The sequence below is a fragment of the Sminthopsis crassicaudata genome, chromosome 2 (genome assembly GCF_048593235.1).
Source record: "Sminthopsis crassicaudata isolate SCR6 chromosome 2, ASM4859323v1, whole genome shotgun sequence".
In the NCBI taxonomy this organism is placed as follows: domain Eukaryota; kingdom Metazoa; phylum Chordata; class Mammalia; order Dasyuromorphia; family Dasyuridae; genus Sminthopsis; species Sminthopsis crassicaudata.
Window position 1 is genome coordinate 511,940,241 of NC_133618.1, and position 18,445 is coordinate 511,958,685.

Genomic DNA, 18,445 nt, shown 5'->3' on the forward strand with positions numbered 1-18,445 from the left:
ATAGTAATAGCAAAATTGTGGGATTATCAACCGTGAATGTCTGCTATTCTCAGCAAAACAATGATCCAATACTGCTCTGAAGGATTTAAGATGAAAAATCCTACCTGTACTCAGAGAAAGAACTGATTGTATCTGAATACAGAGTGAAACATACTTTTTAAAAACCTTTTTTTTTTTGAGGGTTTTTTTTGGGGAGGGAGATACATGTTTCCTTTTGCAAGATGACTCATGGAAGTGTTCTACATAACTTCACATGTGTCTTCTCAATGGGGAGGTGTGTAAATAGAAAGGAAGGGAATCTATAACTCAAAGTTTTAGAAACAAATATAAAAAATTGTTTTACATGTAATTGGGGAAAATAAAAAAAAAATAAGACATGGTAAAAATCTAGGCCAACTGATATAGATAGAGTGGAACTCAAAAGGAGAGAGTATGTTGAATGAAGGTTTCAAAGAGACAGTCTGGAAGTGACAGTGAGGAACAATGAGTAAATATACTCCTTGCATGGACTCAGCTAGTTATTACTGTATGACTTTTTCTATAACCTTAGTAGGATTAGAGAAAGTGGGTGATGGAAGTATTTTTGAATTGGCTCAATGTTATGAAGCATGATAGAAAAAGCACTCCTTATTGGTGAGGCTGGCCAAAATGATGCAGTATATTTTAGAAGGATTCAGGTTTTATGAACATGAAATGGAAACAATGAAATAAGGAAATCTAGGATTAAACAGGGTTTATTAAAATAGAGGAGCATTCCAGAGGTCACAATAGCATGGTAAGTGGAAGACAATATTGGATTTGGAGGTGCAGAATTAAGGTATGGAGATAGTATCAGCCAGAAAGGCTTTTCCTTCAGTATAAAGTGACTCTATATTGGATATAAAATCATAAGGTGGAAGAAGGAAGACAAGGTGATCAGCACCTCTATCATTCAAGTTACAATAGTGAATAAACATGCTAGTGGTGCTGGAGCAGTGATTTTAGATTCTGTGATTTGTTACTTCTCACAGTAGACAACTGGGAGGAGGGCACTATAACCTGGTGACCAGAGATGATAGGGTATTCTGTATGGATATCTAAGTCCCTAAGTATCTGTACTTTGGTCAAAGTCATAGGGACATTATATATACCTAGAAGATATCTCACATGTGGAAGCATCTTATTCTCTGAATGTAAAATCTGCCAAGTATCAATGGTTGCTCAAGAGTCTGAATCCATGGCAAATAAAGAAATAATCTCTAATAGATATGAAAGTGTCTTGCTACAGCTCCATTATCATCTCTGGTTCCCTGAAATTTGTGACCACTGCACTTTGGATTCATGCTCTTAATATTAGCTTTTAGCTAAGATATCTTAGCTCTGTATCTTATGGTTACCAGACTCTGAAGAGTAGCAGTGCTAAATGAAATGATTGTAGTGATTGGATAATCAGGGCTTGACTGAACTTACAGTCAGTGTCTCATATCAACAATCATTCAATGTCCAATCTCCAAAGAGTTAGAAATTTAAGCTTTCTATTATATTTGGCATCCTGAAATTCAGAATATCTAATTAATATTATTAGAATCTCTGATGGATATGAATTTCCTTCACTTCAGCTCCTTAAGTGCCAAGATCTTAGCCTAATGTTGATAGTATTCTTAATGGATTGATATCTGACCTATTTGGTTAGCCAAGTAGGATTCTGAACTAAACAGAGTTTCTGTTGTTACTGGTCCAGCAGGATCCTGAAATGAAAAACTTCGAAGTAAATTTTTTTTTCTTATTTTTGGAGATGTGTATACTGTAGATTGAAATATTTACTTGCAGGAGACAAATATAGGGAGAACAATTCTCTTTTCATAAATCCTTTGCAGTCCCTGAGAAACCATTCCTACTCTGAGATGTGGAGTTGATGGGAAGTTATCTGGACAGTGAAGGTGGATGAAAAAAATTGAAAATTCGTTCCTCATTTGGAATTCTAACTTGATGATAGACTTCTGCAATGCTTGCAGATTTTGTAATGAAATGCATGTCTAATCAGGAAAACTGTAGTGTTCACATTCTAAGGCACTAACACAAGATGGCAGTGTTTCCATTTCCCTTCAGAGACTGAGAAACTGAATCTGGGACTGGATAGGATGGTTGTGGTTGTATATGATATGAAGAGAGTGGAGACTGCATTTAATTGGTTGGCAGAAGTTTGATAAAACCTTGTTTTAGAAATAGAAGAGCACTCAGAAAAGAAAGATAATTTCTTTGAAATTGGAAGGCTTCGAAGGTTCTATTCATAAGATAGGAGCCAGAACAGAATCTTCCATCTGGATGGGAGAAAACCAAATGGAGAATGTCCCAGGAGTTTCACTGTTGATCCTGTAGTTTCAGCTATGCTGTGAGTCAAGAGGGAACATTTTCTACAAGGCTGGGAGGAAAGAAACAACAACTTAGTCTTGTTCATCTGGGGTGGTTGTGGTGAAGATGGTAGTGATTATTCTGGGATTTCCCATAGAGCCTATGGAAGACAAATATCAATTCTGGAGGATTCTGGCTGATTGACTCACGTCTTGTCTCTATCACTTTCTTTTTGAACAGGGACGAGTGGCCAACATCCTGTGGATCAGAGACCTCCTTTCCTGAGAGTCCAAGAAAATGAGGGCTACAGTCTGAAATGTATTTATTCTAGGACTATCAGAAATTCCCAGTGGTATAAACAAAAGCCTGGGAAAGGGCTTCAGCCTTGATGCTAATGCATTTAAATGAGAGAGAGAATGAATGGAATAGCTTCCTGCACATGCAAGACTCAAGGTTTGCAGTATAAGTGACACATGATCTTTCCCTAGATATTTTCAATCTGCACATTAGTCTTTAGGCAGATTCACTAACCAGGGGCCCTAAGCCAAGGGATAACGTTATTTGATAGGGAGAACATAAATAACTTAGGCTGTTGGATAAGTCATATCTTTAGATAGCCAGGATGTGTGTGTATGCATGTGTATATAAGCACATATATACACATACATACACACATATGGGCACACACATACATGGAGTCAAGAGACTTGGGTACTGCCACTAACATATTGTGTGCCTATACTGCTAAGATAGAAGTAAAGGTCCAATATGTAACAAAATATGCATAGCAGTACATTTAGAGACTCATAATCTGATGAATGTCTGACAATTATAATTATATTAGATTATGAGCTGCTCCATTAGATTTTAGGTTTGAGGGTCTTTTGCCTCTTTTTGTATTCTTGGGATTTAGCTTAATGTTTGGCACATAATAGGTACCCAACAAATATGTTTTGATTCCTTAATTATGTATATGTAATATTATTTTAGAATAAGAAATGACAAATCAGTGTGATTGAAGGGATTGACAACCAGCCTCAAAGTCAATCCTCCCTCTATCCCCACTTGTCTCATGCTGACTCTGTGACTGTGGGCAAGTCACTTAATTTTTCAGTGCCCTAAGCACTTTCTAAGAGTATAAGTTACAGAGTAGATGATGATAGGCATTAATAGAGGGACCTACCTCATTGATAGTTTCTTACTCTAATTAAACAACAGGTCCAGAAAAAAACAAAAAGAAATAAAGAAAATGAAAAATTCATACAAATATGCAATTTGTACAAATTGATGCAAGAATGATAGAAGCTAAGCCAGAAAAATCCCTCAATGGTTCCCCCTCTGCCTTGACTATAAAATATAAAACTCATTGGCCCTTATTTAATGCCTTCTACAGTCTGGCTTCTACCTACTTTTCCTGCCCTTTCCCATACTTCTTCTACTTATGTATATTTTGTTACAGCTGGACTGAATTATCTGCTGTTCTCAGAGTTTGTGTCACCTTCTACACAAACCTCCCTTGATTGTCTCTTTCTGCTGCCTTTATTTAGCATTCTGTCTTCAATTTTTCTTGTACAATGCTAATTTGTATACCTTCAAGAAGCAGCTAGATGGTGTAGTGAATATAGTCTTGGACCTGAAATCATGAAGGTGAAATCAAATATTATTTCTGGTATTGCTACTTGTCTGACTTTGGATAAGTCACCTAATCTAGTTATAAAACAGAGACAATAATAGCATCTATGCCCAAGTGTTGTGAGAATAACAAATTAATATGTGTAATGCGTGTTGCAAAACTTAAAGTATTCTATGAAATCAATTTATTATTAATATTATTTTCTCCAGTGAAATGTAGCTTCCAGGGTAGGAACTGGTTCATTTCTGTCTTTGTATCCCTAACACCTAGCATGGTGCCAATTACATAGGAAGGACTTAATAAGTATTTGCTGAATTGATTTGTTGGATTAAATATTTATCTTTTAAAAAAACATTGGTCATGGAATTTGACTATTTGATGGTCTACCTCTGCATAGAGAACTGATTATCACACTACTCCTACATCATTAAAAAGTAATTTCATTTCTGTTAAGATACAATCAGTTTGGGTTTTGTGTTAACCATGTCCAGTCCTTCCCTCCTCTCTTCTAGTAAACATTCATGGCATAAAAGCATGTATTTTAATAGCTTGTTTAAATGAGTCAGGTGGCTCTATTTTAATTACATGCCATATCTTTTCATCTTTATCTTTGTTATTTGACATTGATACAGGAATGGTTTCCTCTCTTATAACTAGCTGTTGCTTTTTCACTTACAGTAAATTTCTCTCTAAAATGAGCTTCCTGTTCCCCTGTTTAATGGTTCTTGACTTTTGAGAAAGAATTTGTGCTGGAGGAGCATTCTGGGAAAATGGTGGGCTAAGTTGGTAAATTTCAAGATCTCCCGATTTTCCTCACAAATAGAACAAATTTGCTCCTCAGGGTGAACATAGACTGATGAAAAATCAAGAAGACTTGGAGCAGAATAGGATATTTGAATAAAGATCCCAGTCTGGGATTGTCTGAAGTGCAAACACCTTCAGGATAGCTCCTCAGAAACACCACATGGGGACCCCTCGGGCTAACTGGGTTTCACTTGGAGTCCCTGCAGGAGCCACAGATATTTTCATGTTTCAGATGGTTTGTGGAGTCAGGGTCTGAGTCTGGGAAGATTGAGGGAACCTCAGCTGATTGGGAACACCAGGTCCAGCTGTGCTGCTGAGACTCCACCCTGGGCTAAAAGGAACCAGCACTTGGTGAATGCAGAAGCAGCATGGCAGAAGCACTGTTGGCTGTGGGCACTTGCAAGAGGGTGGATCTTGGTTGGGAGTTTATGTTCAACGGAAAGAGCTGAATGAAAACTTAAGGCACTATTTCCCCATCCCATGATTACAGGTGCTTACACTAATACATCTTATTTTTTAAAAAATGAACTGGCAAAAAAAGAACCCCACCATTGAAACATATTATGTGAACAGGAAAGATGAAGGTTCTTTAGAGGAGATCACTTTAGGAAAAAAACAAAAACAACAACAAAAAAACTTCTATTCCAAAGAGTAATATAAAATAAATGGCTTCCTATCCAGGGGGAATTTATAGAAGAATTCAAAAATCAAATGAGACTCATTGAGGAAAAACTAAAAAGAAAAATAAAAACCTTCCAAGAAAAACAAGAAGATTGTGAAAAAAAGTTAACCAATTAGAAAAGGAGGTACAAACTCTCAAAAATGAAAATAAATCTTTGAAAATTTGAATTGGACAAGAGGAAGTCAGTGAAGCTATGAGAGACTATGACATAACAAAACAGATTATAAAGAATGAAAATAGAACAGAATGTGAAACATTTTATTAAAAAATGACAAATCTGGAGAACAGATCAAGAAGAAGAAATATAAGAAGAATTTAATTGCCCAAAAACTCTGACCAAAAAGAGAACCTTGATAAAATAATGCAAGAAATAATTTAAAAAATTGTTCTGAAGTGATAGAACATGAGAGGAAAGTAGAAATAGAAAAGAACCCACTTATCACCACTTCAAAGAAATCCTTTGTGGGAAACATAGGTATATTGCAAAATTTTGAATCCCCCCCAGATCAAAGAGAAATTTTTTCAAGAAACAAGAAAAAAAAACTCAAATATGCTGGAGCGAGAATTAGAATTACACAAGACTTAGTAGCAGCTATAATACAAGACTGCAGGTCCTAGAATAATATTTCCAGACAATCAAGAGAGCTAGGCCAAATATCACATACACAAAAATTATTTATAATTTTAAATGAGAAAAAAATAGACATTCAACAAACCTGCAGATTTTCAGGACTTTCCATCAACCAAACTTTAATGGAAACCAAAATTTAATGGAAAATTTAACATATAAGAGCCAACATAAAAGATCAGTTTTAAAGAAATTTAATATGGTCAAATGGTTTAAACATAGACAAATTATTTGTGTTTTTATATATGTATAGTATATGTGTATGGTACAAATCAACAATAGAATAGTTCAAAGGAAAGACTGGCAGAGTTAAAGTAAAAATAGTAATCATGTTATACAAATGAAGTTCAAAGAAAGAATAGACACAGACACATGAGAAGGGGTATGAGGGCTCATAATTCTGAAGACCTACTCACATTGGGAATGGGTTCAATTGTCAACACTACATATATACCATGAAGAGAATAGTACCCTCCAAAATCTATAAAGAAATAAGGGGGAAGGATGGGTGGAAGGGGAAGCAAAAAACAAGGGAGTGATCCTTGGGTGAGGGAAGATTAAGTAATAGTAAAGCAAGTTAGGGAGCAGAATTTAATTAAAGAGTCAGCAGGGATAGAAAAGATGTGTATGTGGGCTATATGTATGTGTATGAGTGAATTTATGTATGTATATATCTACATATGTATACATAAATATATCTTTTCTTAAATGTAGTTTGCTTGAGGGTGGGGGGGTATGAAAAGAAGAAAAAAGAATACAGTATATAAGGTGTATAGCAGAGAACCAAAGAACTATTTAAAAGGAAGCAAAGAAAAACGAGCATTCATGAATATAATTTCTTCTCCTAATTATATATACACTTTCTTGATCTGGCTATTTGTTGTTATATATTTTGAATTCTCCCTGATATTCTGCTGGGCATATGACAGTGTTCTCTTTTGTTTTGCTTTATCTTGCTTTGTATTTCTTTTCTTTTTTCTTTATTTTTTCAATTAAAATTTTTTAAAAAGGAAAAAAATTATTTGTGCTATATAGACATGACCCTTCTGTATGGTTTACAAGCCTTTGACTTTTTTTGGGATATCAATCCTTAGTCATATTTTCCAAATTTTTTTGACCATCTTTTCCTTCTTACTTTTTTTTTCAGGTTCCTTTATGTTATTTTAGTTTGGTGGGTCCTGTAAAGTTCTTATAATTTCTCTGTTTTTTTTTTATCCTTTGCAACATGTGTTGGCATGCAAACACATTTTTCTTTTTGTTTTTGGTCATCATGAACACTTCAAAGAAATATATCAATTATCCCATGAGTTGCTCTTTTTTTCCCTTAGGACATGTAATAAAACAACTCTTTCAGCAATTTTGATATTTTCTTGAATAATAAACTGTGGACCATACTTTCATTGAGTAAATGTGTCTCTCCACTCTAATCCATCCTTCATCTGGCTGTCCAAATCATTTCTCTAAAGCATAAATCTGACTACCTTACCGCCACCCCATCCCCACATCTCCCCTCACCCACCCAAGAAACTCCAATGGCTCCTTAGTATCTCTATGATAAAAAGGTAAACTTTTTGAGGGATTAGTATTGAATAATTTTCACAATCTGCTTTCCATCTACTTTTTTAGCCTTATTTTACATCACTCCTTTTATGCAGTCTGTGATCCTGCCAGACTGATTTTCTTGCCTTTCCTCCTGCAAGATATTATAGAATAGCATTAATTTCCCATTTCTGAAGGTATCTCCAATTTCTGCAATGCACTTTTCTTATCAGTGCCTGTTAAAATTACTCATTTGTTTCAAAAGTAGGCATCTTCATGAAGACTTTTAGAAAGTCTGTCTTGATCCTTTCAGCTTCTAGGGCTCCTCTCTTTATATATTTTGTATATCTAGGTGCATGTTTTCTTCCATAATTGAAGGTAAACTCCTTAAGATTCATGAATGTTTCACTTTTGTTTTTGCTTTCTTAGTGTCTGGCATAAAGCTCGACACATTGTAAGCATTTAATGAATGCCTTTTGATTATTTAGGATACCACTTCTTTAGCTCTTTTTATTCTTTTAAAGGATGAATATTTTCAGTTTTTTCTGTAGTTTATTGATTAATTGTTGATGAGACTAGTAACTCATCTTTTGAATACCCACTGTTAAACTAATGTTTACAGTCTAAAACTAATGAAACAGACATTAAAAGACTAATGCTAAACTGTGACTTCCTAGAAATTTGGGTTCTTTGCACTATAAAATCTCTTCATGATCCAGGGCCATTGGTCCTTCTACTTCTCTCTCTACACTTTAATCATGCAGTGTCTATTGATATACCATCTCCCTCTAGAACATCATTTCCTCCCCTGACTTAACTAACCAGTCTTTGGTAGTCTTGGGAACTGAAGACTATTCTTTTTTTATATTTTAATAGTTTTTATTTGCCAGATATATGCATGAGTAATTTTACAACATTGACAATTGCCAAACCTTCTGCTCCAATTTTCCCATTCCTTCCCACCCCCCAGATGGCAGGTTGACCAATACATGTTAAATATGTTAGACTATAAATTAAATACAGTATACGTATACATGTCCAAACAGTTGTTTTGCTGTACAAAAAGAATCGGACTTTGAAATAGTGTACAAAATGCAGGCGGACAAAATTAGAGGGATTGGGAATTCTATGAAGTGGTTCACATAGTCATCTCCCAGAGTTCTTTCTCTGAGTGTAGCTGGTTCAGTTCATTACTGCTCTGTTGGAACTGATTTGGTTCATCTCATTGTTGAAGATGGCCATGTCCATCAGAATTGATCATCATACAGTATTGTTGTTGAAGTATACAATGATCTCCTGACCTGCTCGTTTCACTCAGCATCAGGAACTGAAGACTATTGTTGCATTATATTTAAATAAATCTAATAAACTAAATTTAATAAATACTGATCAAAATATATGGTATTCAAGGTAACAGAAATTCTGGGTCACAAAACTGCCCAGGGAACAAACTGGGTATTGTTAACTCTTCTGAACCTTCCTTCTAGCTTTTTTCATGATAAAATGATAAACATCCTATGTCTATTAGGAAGGAAAGGGGAAGGTAAAATCTGACTAGGCAAGTAGAAAGGAAGAGGAGCAATAGAAACAACCTCTGCATCCTTAGTATTTGGAAGTAAAAGGGAAGCATAAGAGAGTTAGACATAAAGGGGTTGAAGAAAAAGTACCTATTTTTATAAAGAAAACTGAGGGAAGAGGGTGGGGATGGAAAGCCCAACAAGGCAGAGAAAATCCTTTGAATTAATTAGTTATGGACAAAACTGGGAAGGACATGCCTATACTGTAGGTCCTGAAACTGTAGCTTGAAGAAACTGGAAGTATCACTGCTCTAAGCCATATGTATGCTTTTCTATGGCTAGAAGCTCCTGAGACTATATCTCCTCTGAGAATAGCTGGACCGATTCCTGTGCCCTCCTTTGATCTTAACTAACCAAGGAGATATCTGGGAAAAGGAGAACAAAGGTGATATTTGATTTATCTCTGGCAACTCAAAGTTACCCAAATAGTTTTAAACTAAATTATGCAAGACAATCAGAGATTTTATATTTATTATAGTATAAAAGAGTGGACTCACAAGTACAGTCATATCTTGGAGGCTATTCAATAAGTAATACTCTTTATAACTTATATTTTGTCTCACTAAAAGAGTTTCTCCAGGATCATTAGATCATGGTTTTATTTTAGCTCTCTTCTAATGGTACTTTCATAAGTAATTGGAACTACCAAGGAATGTGAACATAAAATATATTTATTGCATATGGCATATGAAAAAAAAAAGAAAATGTACACTAGAATGTGATTATAAGAGAAACAATTATTAACTCCTTCTTGGTGAATGAGTTTCTTTCCTTCTAGATTACTGTGGTTTCTCTTTATTCATTCCCCCCAGTAGGGGAAGTCCACATAGCCTGAATTCTCTAATATCACAGTTTTTGTGGCCAATATTGTGGCACCTTTATGAAGAGAGTGCTACCTGTGTATTGAAATTGACAATATTTTAAAAAGAAAAAAGGAACACCCACTTTATCCTGGCTTTCAGTTATTCCATTTGTCTCATTGATGGCATCATCTTTTATTGCCATTATACATTTTTATATAGAATTTCTGGTTCATGAAACTGGTCCTATCATTCCTTGTTTATATATTAGTCACTGCTAACATGAAGACCAATAACTATCTTCTCTTTTCATTGGCATTGATTCACTTTTCTAACTGCTGCCATTTCTTAGAAGCTCCTTTATCTTTCTCTTGTTTATTCCTCTCACCAATCTCTGCTTAGTCACTTTCTGGAACATGCACTCTAGGTTCACAGAATTATGGGAAATTTATTTCTTATTTCTTATCATGGAAAATTATTATTTCCTATCATGTAATAATGTGTCTTCTTATCTTCTTTTCCTTGGGAGCATATTGAAGGGAAAGGAAGGAAAGCCCATTTTTTTCTGACTTTCAGAAGATCTTGTGGAAATATTTTTAGGTTATGAGGACAAATTTCTGGGTCATTATCACCTTATCCTCCAACCTTATGTCCTCAGTCCACTGAGGAAGTGACTAGTTTTGCCAATATTATAGAACTTTCATGATTGGCCCATTACTTCTTCAGACCTTGGGCACATTCCTTTATAATACTAATAAAGGGAATAAAATAGAAATAGGAAAGTTACTCAGTATGTTTTTTACACATACTAACTAGGGTAAAACAAGCCCAACAAAAACCATGATTCTATGAATAAAACAATTATAGGTGAACCAGAAAATATATACCTCTACATTGGAATGCATTCTTTGATACTTAGTGGTTATACTTTAGGCATTCATCAGTCATTCTCACTGCTTCTCTTCATGTTTTCTGCCATTCCATTTGAACAATAGGGGCCAAATCTGACCAACATTTTTGGAAATGTGACTGGAGTGGAGTATAAGATTTTAGTAAGATTTTTGTATAAATAATCCACCCTATTACCTATGTTCAAATGGGTAGGGACTTTGTCTTACTGTAGTTTTAACAAATCTCTTCAGGACCTCACATGGTGCTCTAAACATAGCAAGTACTTAATAAAATCATCAATGAATGAATTGAATTGAATTAGTTTCCTCTCTAGTTCATTATCTTGACCATAAGAGGAGTTGGTGTTCTTAATTATATTTTAAATGTAAATAATTTCCCATGGTATGCCAACTTATTAGCACAAATTCATTCTTCTATTTTTGGTACAACTTTTTTTCACTACAAATTGCTAGAACTCAGACTGAGGCAAAGTTCTAATATATAAAAGAGGAATCCTAAGCAAGTCCATTGTTAAGCTAAGACAATATTCTTAACATTTTCAAAGAAGAATCCTCCCTTCAAAGAGAAATCCTCTCATATTCAACTAGCCATGATCTGTGCTCCTGTAATCTAATATTTTTTGTGTGATGCAGTGAGATGAACTATAAGGGGACCTTAACACAGGAAGGGGCCTGTGTCTGCCTATTTTTTGGAGGAGAACTTTTGCCCAGACAAAATTGCCCAGACAGGATAACATTTTTGTTATCCTGTTCCGATAACAAAGAGACAGATCAAATTCCAGTTATATTTCTAGTTTCCCATCACTTAACAAAATAAAACCAAAACCAGGTTCTTGTAACTAGAAAAATGAGGAAGGGAAGATCACAGAAAAATGGTGACCCTATAAAGTGCCCTTTGGCTATTCTGCTAAATGAAGCAACAAGTTTAAATTTCCAATAGTTGCAGGTATAAAGAACCCAGAAAAGATGATGGAAACTTCAAAGACTTTATAACCTTCCCGGAGAAATTTCATTAACTGTATGAATCTCATGGGAACCCACCTCTTATCTCCTTTCCATGTCTCTGCCATTCATAGTCTCTCTACTGAGTTGTTACATGAGCCTTGCACATAAAAGCATGCAACAAATGCATTGATTGATTAAATTCAATGTGCATTTATTCAAATTTATTCCATCAAATGACTTACACAAAGTAATGTAAGTCACACATTAAGTAATTTGATAAATGCATATTGGATTCAATCAATCAATGCATTTGTTGAGTGTCTTTATGTGCAAGACTCATATGACTACTCAACAAAGAGATTGTTACCTCTATGAATGGCAGAGATATGGAAAGGAGATGATGGTGAGGATCCCATGAGATTCATTTAGTTAATGAAACTTCTCCATAGAGGTTACAATGTCCTTGGGGCTTCCTTAATCTCTTTTGGTTACTACTGGTACATCAAACTCCCTATAGATAGAGATAGAGAAACTACCTAATTAGAGAATAAATAATAGAGTAGAATAGATAGAGAAGCTCAGCACTTGGACAGACAAAGATGAAAGACAATATCTTGATATATTCATGTAAGAAAGGGCAAGTGAAGAAAGACTAATTGCTGTCCTGAACTGCATTACTTACCACAGTTTTTCTGTCTATTGAAGAGTAGAGATTCAGCTAGCTATGCTGCTACAACACCAAATTACTTAGTTTGTTGGACTGTCTGTATTTCTGCCATAGAACCTTTGGCATTTGATAACAGATATTTGCAATGCTACCTCTTTTTGCAAAGAAAAATTCTTGTATGTTGTAATAGGGATATGGACTGGACCTGTTATTCTGCTGATTTAGGAAACTTCTTTACCCATGTAGATGATACCTTCTTTACATTTTATAGTATCAGAGAGTTGCTAAGAACACTGAGAAAATAAGTGATTTTCTTGGAGTCACATATCTAGTATATATCAGATGTGGGACTTGAAGCCAGATCTTGCTAGCTTTGAGACCAGCCCACTTTTCACTATACCTACTGTCTCTGTATGTCTTACTTTTTTTTTTAATCAGATTTTTATACTATCTTTTGGATAGAAAATGGACAATATGCTGGCTCTTAGACTCTGAAGATCTTGTCTGATATCATTACAGAGAGGAGTAAATTTTGTAAATTTTTGAAAGTACATTTCATTGCTAAAATTTTGTAGAAAGATGACGTAGAGATCTTGAATACATTTGGCATGATTTGTGAATATTTTCCCCCTTAGATTCTGTTTGGAGATAAGAGAGAATACAAAAAGTCAATGAATATTGTATAGACTCTCATGGGGGGCAGAAATCAAAATTCATTTACACTTTATATTCATAACATCTCCGAGGATCTTATCACAGATGAATTCACTGAAATTTCTTTTGATTTTTCTATCAATCTCCCTTCATTTCCAAAAACTCTTCAATGTTAATTTTAAAAACAAAGGGCATAAAAAAGAACTCTAACAATATTCGAGTATATTCATCTATATTGACAGGTGTTATCTCAATCAATTTCTAGGGAAATGATGAAACTAAAAGGAGGATAAGCATAGGCTATGTCTGTGGAAGTATGATGTGACTAATGTAGGTTTGTCATACTTAGAAATCTCATTTCCTGTTGTGTGGTAGGAGTGTCATGGAACTCCAATAATCTACATAAAATCTCATTATATAGGGATTGGGGTTGAGACTTGAGTTTCAAAAAAGAACCAAACAAGATTTTTTGTAACATGTCACTCTCCACTCTAATAAGGGTAATCATTCTCTCCATCTTTCTTGGTAAGGACTACAAACATGGTACAACACAAAGTGTAGGCTCTGGTGAAATAAGAAGCTGATTATATTTGTCAATAGGGAAGGATGATGGGAAGCAAAATTTTTTTTCACTTAATTCCCTAAGAATTCAATTGGGACCAACTCTCTGTGGGCCATAGCAAAGGATGAATGCTTTGTTCTTTCTCTTTCTTTCAAGAGACAGCATAGCTGATGAGGTCATTCAACTACAGTCAGTAATATCTGGACAGGAGAGAGAAGCTGTGACTCTGAATTGCGAATATGACATTGGTGACCGTAATTATGCTCTGGCTGGTTCAAACAGCCTCCCAGTAGGGAGATGATTTTCCTTATTCTTTAAGAATCTTATAACTCACAATACGCAAGGAAAGATAGATACTCAATGAACTTCCAGAAATCTGACAAATTCATCAATCTTACCATCTCAACATTACAGCTGGGGGATTCAGCAATATATTTTTGTGCTCTCTATAAGTGCACAATGATCAGTGTGATAGGAAAAGAAGTACAGAAACATGAGGGCCTCCAGGGGAAACATGAAAGCCTAGATAGGAAGATACAAGTTTTTTTTTTTTTTTTTTTTTTTTCCCTACCATGGCTGGGGATGTTGAGAAGAAAGTGATTTCATTCTTTTAAAAAATACCCTCAAAGCTTTGCTTGGAGAGCAAGGTCCAGAAGCCATATTCCCTTAAGAGCATTCTTGCCTTTAAATCTTTCACCTGATAGAGATTATAGGGAAGAGTTTGCTGAAATGGAATGAAATCTGGTGATGATCATATTGGACAGACAAGCTAAGGAAATCCAGAATCACATCTGATTAATAACAAGTATAGCTAGTGATTATGGAGCATCTTAAGGTTGCAAAGTGCTTTACACATATTACCTCATGTGGTTAGGAAAACTGAGGCGGAGAGGTTGAACCACTTGCTCAGGGTCCTTCAGCTACTAAATCTGAGTCAGACTTTGAATTCAGACTTTCCTGATTCCATATCCAATGTTCTCTGCACTGCCACGTGGGTGTTTTTCATAATGAGTCCTTCATTATAAATTGTTGAATTTTTAGATTTGGGATGACCCTGATAATCACTCTTCTGATTACTCTTCATGATATATCATTGTTCTACTATGAATGGCTGTCATGAAGTTATAGAATAAATGATACCAGTGGGACACTTCCTTAGAGATTCCAAACTTCTTCATTTGCTTTACAACCAGAGGTATGCTGCAGTCAGCTCATTTCAGAGTAGATTTCCAATTTGAATTTCCAATATGAATATTTATATCTTGAAAATTGGCAGATGCCACAAACCAGGGCTTGACTTACTGTTTTGTTGATTATTTACATTTAAGACGGTAATAGAAAAATTGTTAATAATGCAGATTAAATTTTAAAATGTGTTATGCACACATTTCCTCCTATAGAACCAATTAATAAACATTTATGAATACTTTTCTATTTATAATTTGTTTTATTTGCTGGGTCATAAACTATAGTAGGTCAGCGTGGAAGACATGAGCTCCTCAAGATCACAAAGTTTAAAATAAGGGGGATATTGGAAATAATCTAATATAGTCTCTCATTTTACATTTGAGGAAATTGAGTCATATAGATATTAAATAACTTGATCATGGTCATATAGGTAGTAAATAGCAGAGCCAGAATTTGAACCCAGATTCTTTTCCTTTAAATTCTGTATTCTACACTATATTGTCTCCAGATCATTCTGAACTGGAGCATACTCTTGTTCTACATTCTAATTCAATACTGAAATCAGTTTTGCCCAACATGTCACTCCACTATAGATTCCAAATAGGTGGCACAGTGTATAGAGTTATAGGCCTAGATTCATGACGATTGAAATCTTTTTGGAAGAGTTCAAATCTTTCTTCCAATACTATATAGTTGTGTGACTTCATTTAGCCTTGGAATCTCAGGTTGGCAACACTAGTCATATTAGACTTTTTTTTCCTTCTTAAAAAAAAAAAAAAATATATATATATATATATATATATATATATATATATATATATATTTAAAACTAAATACAAAATAAAAAAATAGAAAAAGAAAGAAAAGTAAAAAAGAAAAACAAAACAAAACAAAACATTGTCATGTGCCCAGAAGAATATCAGGTAAGATTCAAAATATGTAACAATAAATTTCCATTTTTAAAAAAGCACATATAATATTAGAAGAGATTATATTCATGATTTCACATCTTTGCTTCCTTGTAGATTATTCTTTTATTTTCCGCTATACACTTTTAACTTTATGCCTTTTTTCCTTTTTCATCTCCCCTCACATTTTCCCCAAATAGGCTACAGTTAAGCACAGATACACACACATTTATGCATGTATGTATATATTCACACATGTACAACCACACACATCTATATACATACATACATACACATTTCCACACATGTAGACATATATCTAGAACAATATCAAAATGGCTGAAATATAATGTAGATTTCTCTCTAGATTGACTTCCCCCAAGCAGGTTACAGTTAAGCATAGATATATTTATATGTACATATATATGCATATATATTCACATTTCCACACATACCTATATCTATATATATACACACATACGTATACCTACCTGTACAATATACACATATATAAACATATGCACATAGACATGCAACTAAAACAATATTAATATGGCTGAATATATGTAGATTACTAGCCTTACTTTTTTTTTCTAATAAATACTATTCCTGATCCCTGTTATACTGTTTGTGTATATTTCTTATTTCCTACACCTGCTTATTCTTTTACTTTAATTTTAATCCTTAACTTGCTTTGCTATTACTTAACCTCCTCCCTCACATGAATCCCTTCCTTATCTCTGCCCCTTATCCTTTCCCTTTCTCTTTATCCCAGTCCAATTAATCTATATACCCTATCCGACTTTCATTAATCTATCCTTCTATACTCTACCTTATTCTATATCCTCCCCTCTTATTTCTTTGTAGATTTGGGGGCTATATCCTTCATATTATCCATCTATCTATCTACCTGTCTTTCTGTTTGTCTGTCTGTCTATCTATATCTATGTATCTATGTATCAATCTATCCACCTATCTATATGTACATGTATGTATTGTTCCCTATTTAATCCATTCCTGATGTGAGTAGATTTTTAGAACTATCAGCCCTCTTCCCCCAACTAATGCCTATCTATCATTTCTTCTGCACCTCATTTGTGTGCTATAATTACTATTTTTGCCTTTTCCTAGACAGTTATTTTTTTAGTTAGCTCTGCCCCAATCTGTCTTCTGAATTTCTAAATTACTGATGTCAATCTTAGACATACAGTTTATTGTAGTTAGTATTGCAGTTATCTTTTATTGTAGTTGTTGATATAATCCTGTATAATTCTAACTGTAGCTCTAGAATATAGAATTTCTTTGCTTCCTTTTTTGATGTATTTTATTTATTTATTTATTGATTGATTGATTGATTTTAGATACATACATACATATCCGCCCTTTCCCCCATACACACGTCTTTTTTTTTTTTTTTTTTTTTTTTATCCCTGCTGACTCTTTAATTAAATTCTGCTCCATAATTTATCTTGCTATTACTTAATCTCCTCCTACTCCAGGATCCCTCCCTTGTCTTCTTGTCTCACCCTTTCCTTTCCCATCTCTGTAGTGTTGTCTGTTAAACCCATTCCCAATGTGAGTACATTTTTTCAGAATTATGAGTTTTCCTCACCCCCTCATGCCTCTGTGTGTCTATTCTTCTGCAACTCATTTGTGTAACATGATTACCATTTTTATCTTAACTCTGCTAATCTTTCTTTTGAGCTACTCTATTATTGATGTGAATCCTAAACTTATATCCTATGTTAAAAAAAAAAACAAAAACCTGTATAAACATCTTGTCCATATTGAGTTCCTTATAATTGGCTTTGATATTGGCTTTTTTATGTTAAATTTTCTTTTAAGTTGGTTGATAGTCAGTTCTAAAAATGTGTAAGTTCATCGAAGTTTCATTTTTTTCTCATTCAAAATTATAGATAATTTTGCTGGCTATGATTTTTTGGTCTCAGACTAGTTTTTTTATTGTAAATATGATTCCAGGATCTGCAATCTTTTATTGTAACCTCTGATAAGTCTTGCACAATTCTCATTGTAGCTCTAGCATATTTGAACTATTTTTTTCTTGTTTCTTGCAAAATTTTCTCTTTGATCTGGGGGGTTCAAAATTTGGCAATTTCTATTTCTACTTTCCCCTCATGTTCTGTTACTCCAGGACAATTTTCTTGTATTATTTATTACATTATTATGTCAAGGTTCTCTTTTTGGTTAGAGTTTTCTGTCAGTTCAATTATTCTTATATTTCTCTTTTTGATTTACTTTTCTTATATTTTACATGTTCTATTTTCTCCATTTTAATAATGTCATTATTTCAAGCTTCACTGGCTTGCCCTTGCCCAATTCTAATTTTCAGAGATTTATTTTCATATTTGAGACTCTGTGCCTCCTTTTCTAGTTGACTAACTTCTCCCCCTCCCCCGTAATCTTATTTTTCTTCATTGGTTTTTGTTTTTGTTTTTATTTTTATCTTTTTAGTTTTTCCTCAAAGCCTCTCATTCGAATGCCAAATTCTTTTTAAAGAATTAATTAATTGAAGAATTAAAGAATTAATCTTAAATTATTTTTTTAAGTTCTATAAATTTTCTCTGGGTAGGGAGCCATTTCACATTACTCTTTGGG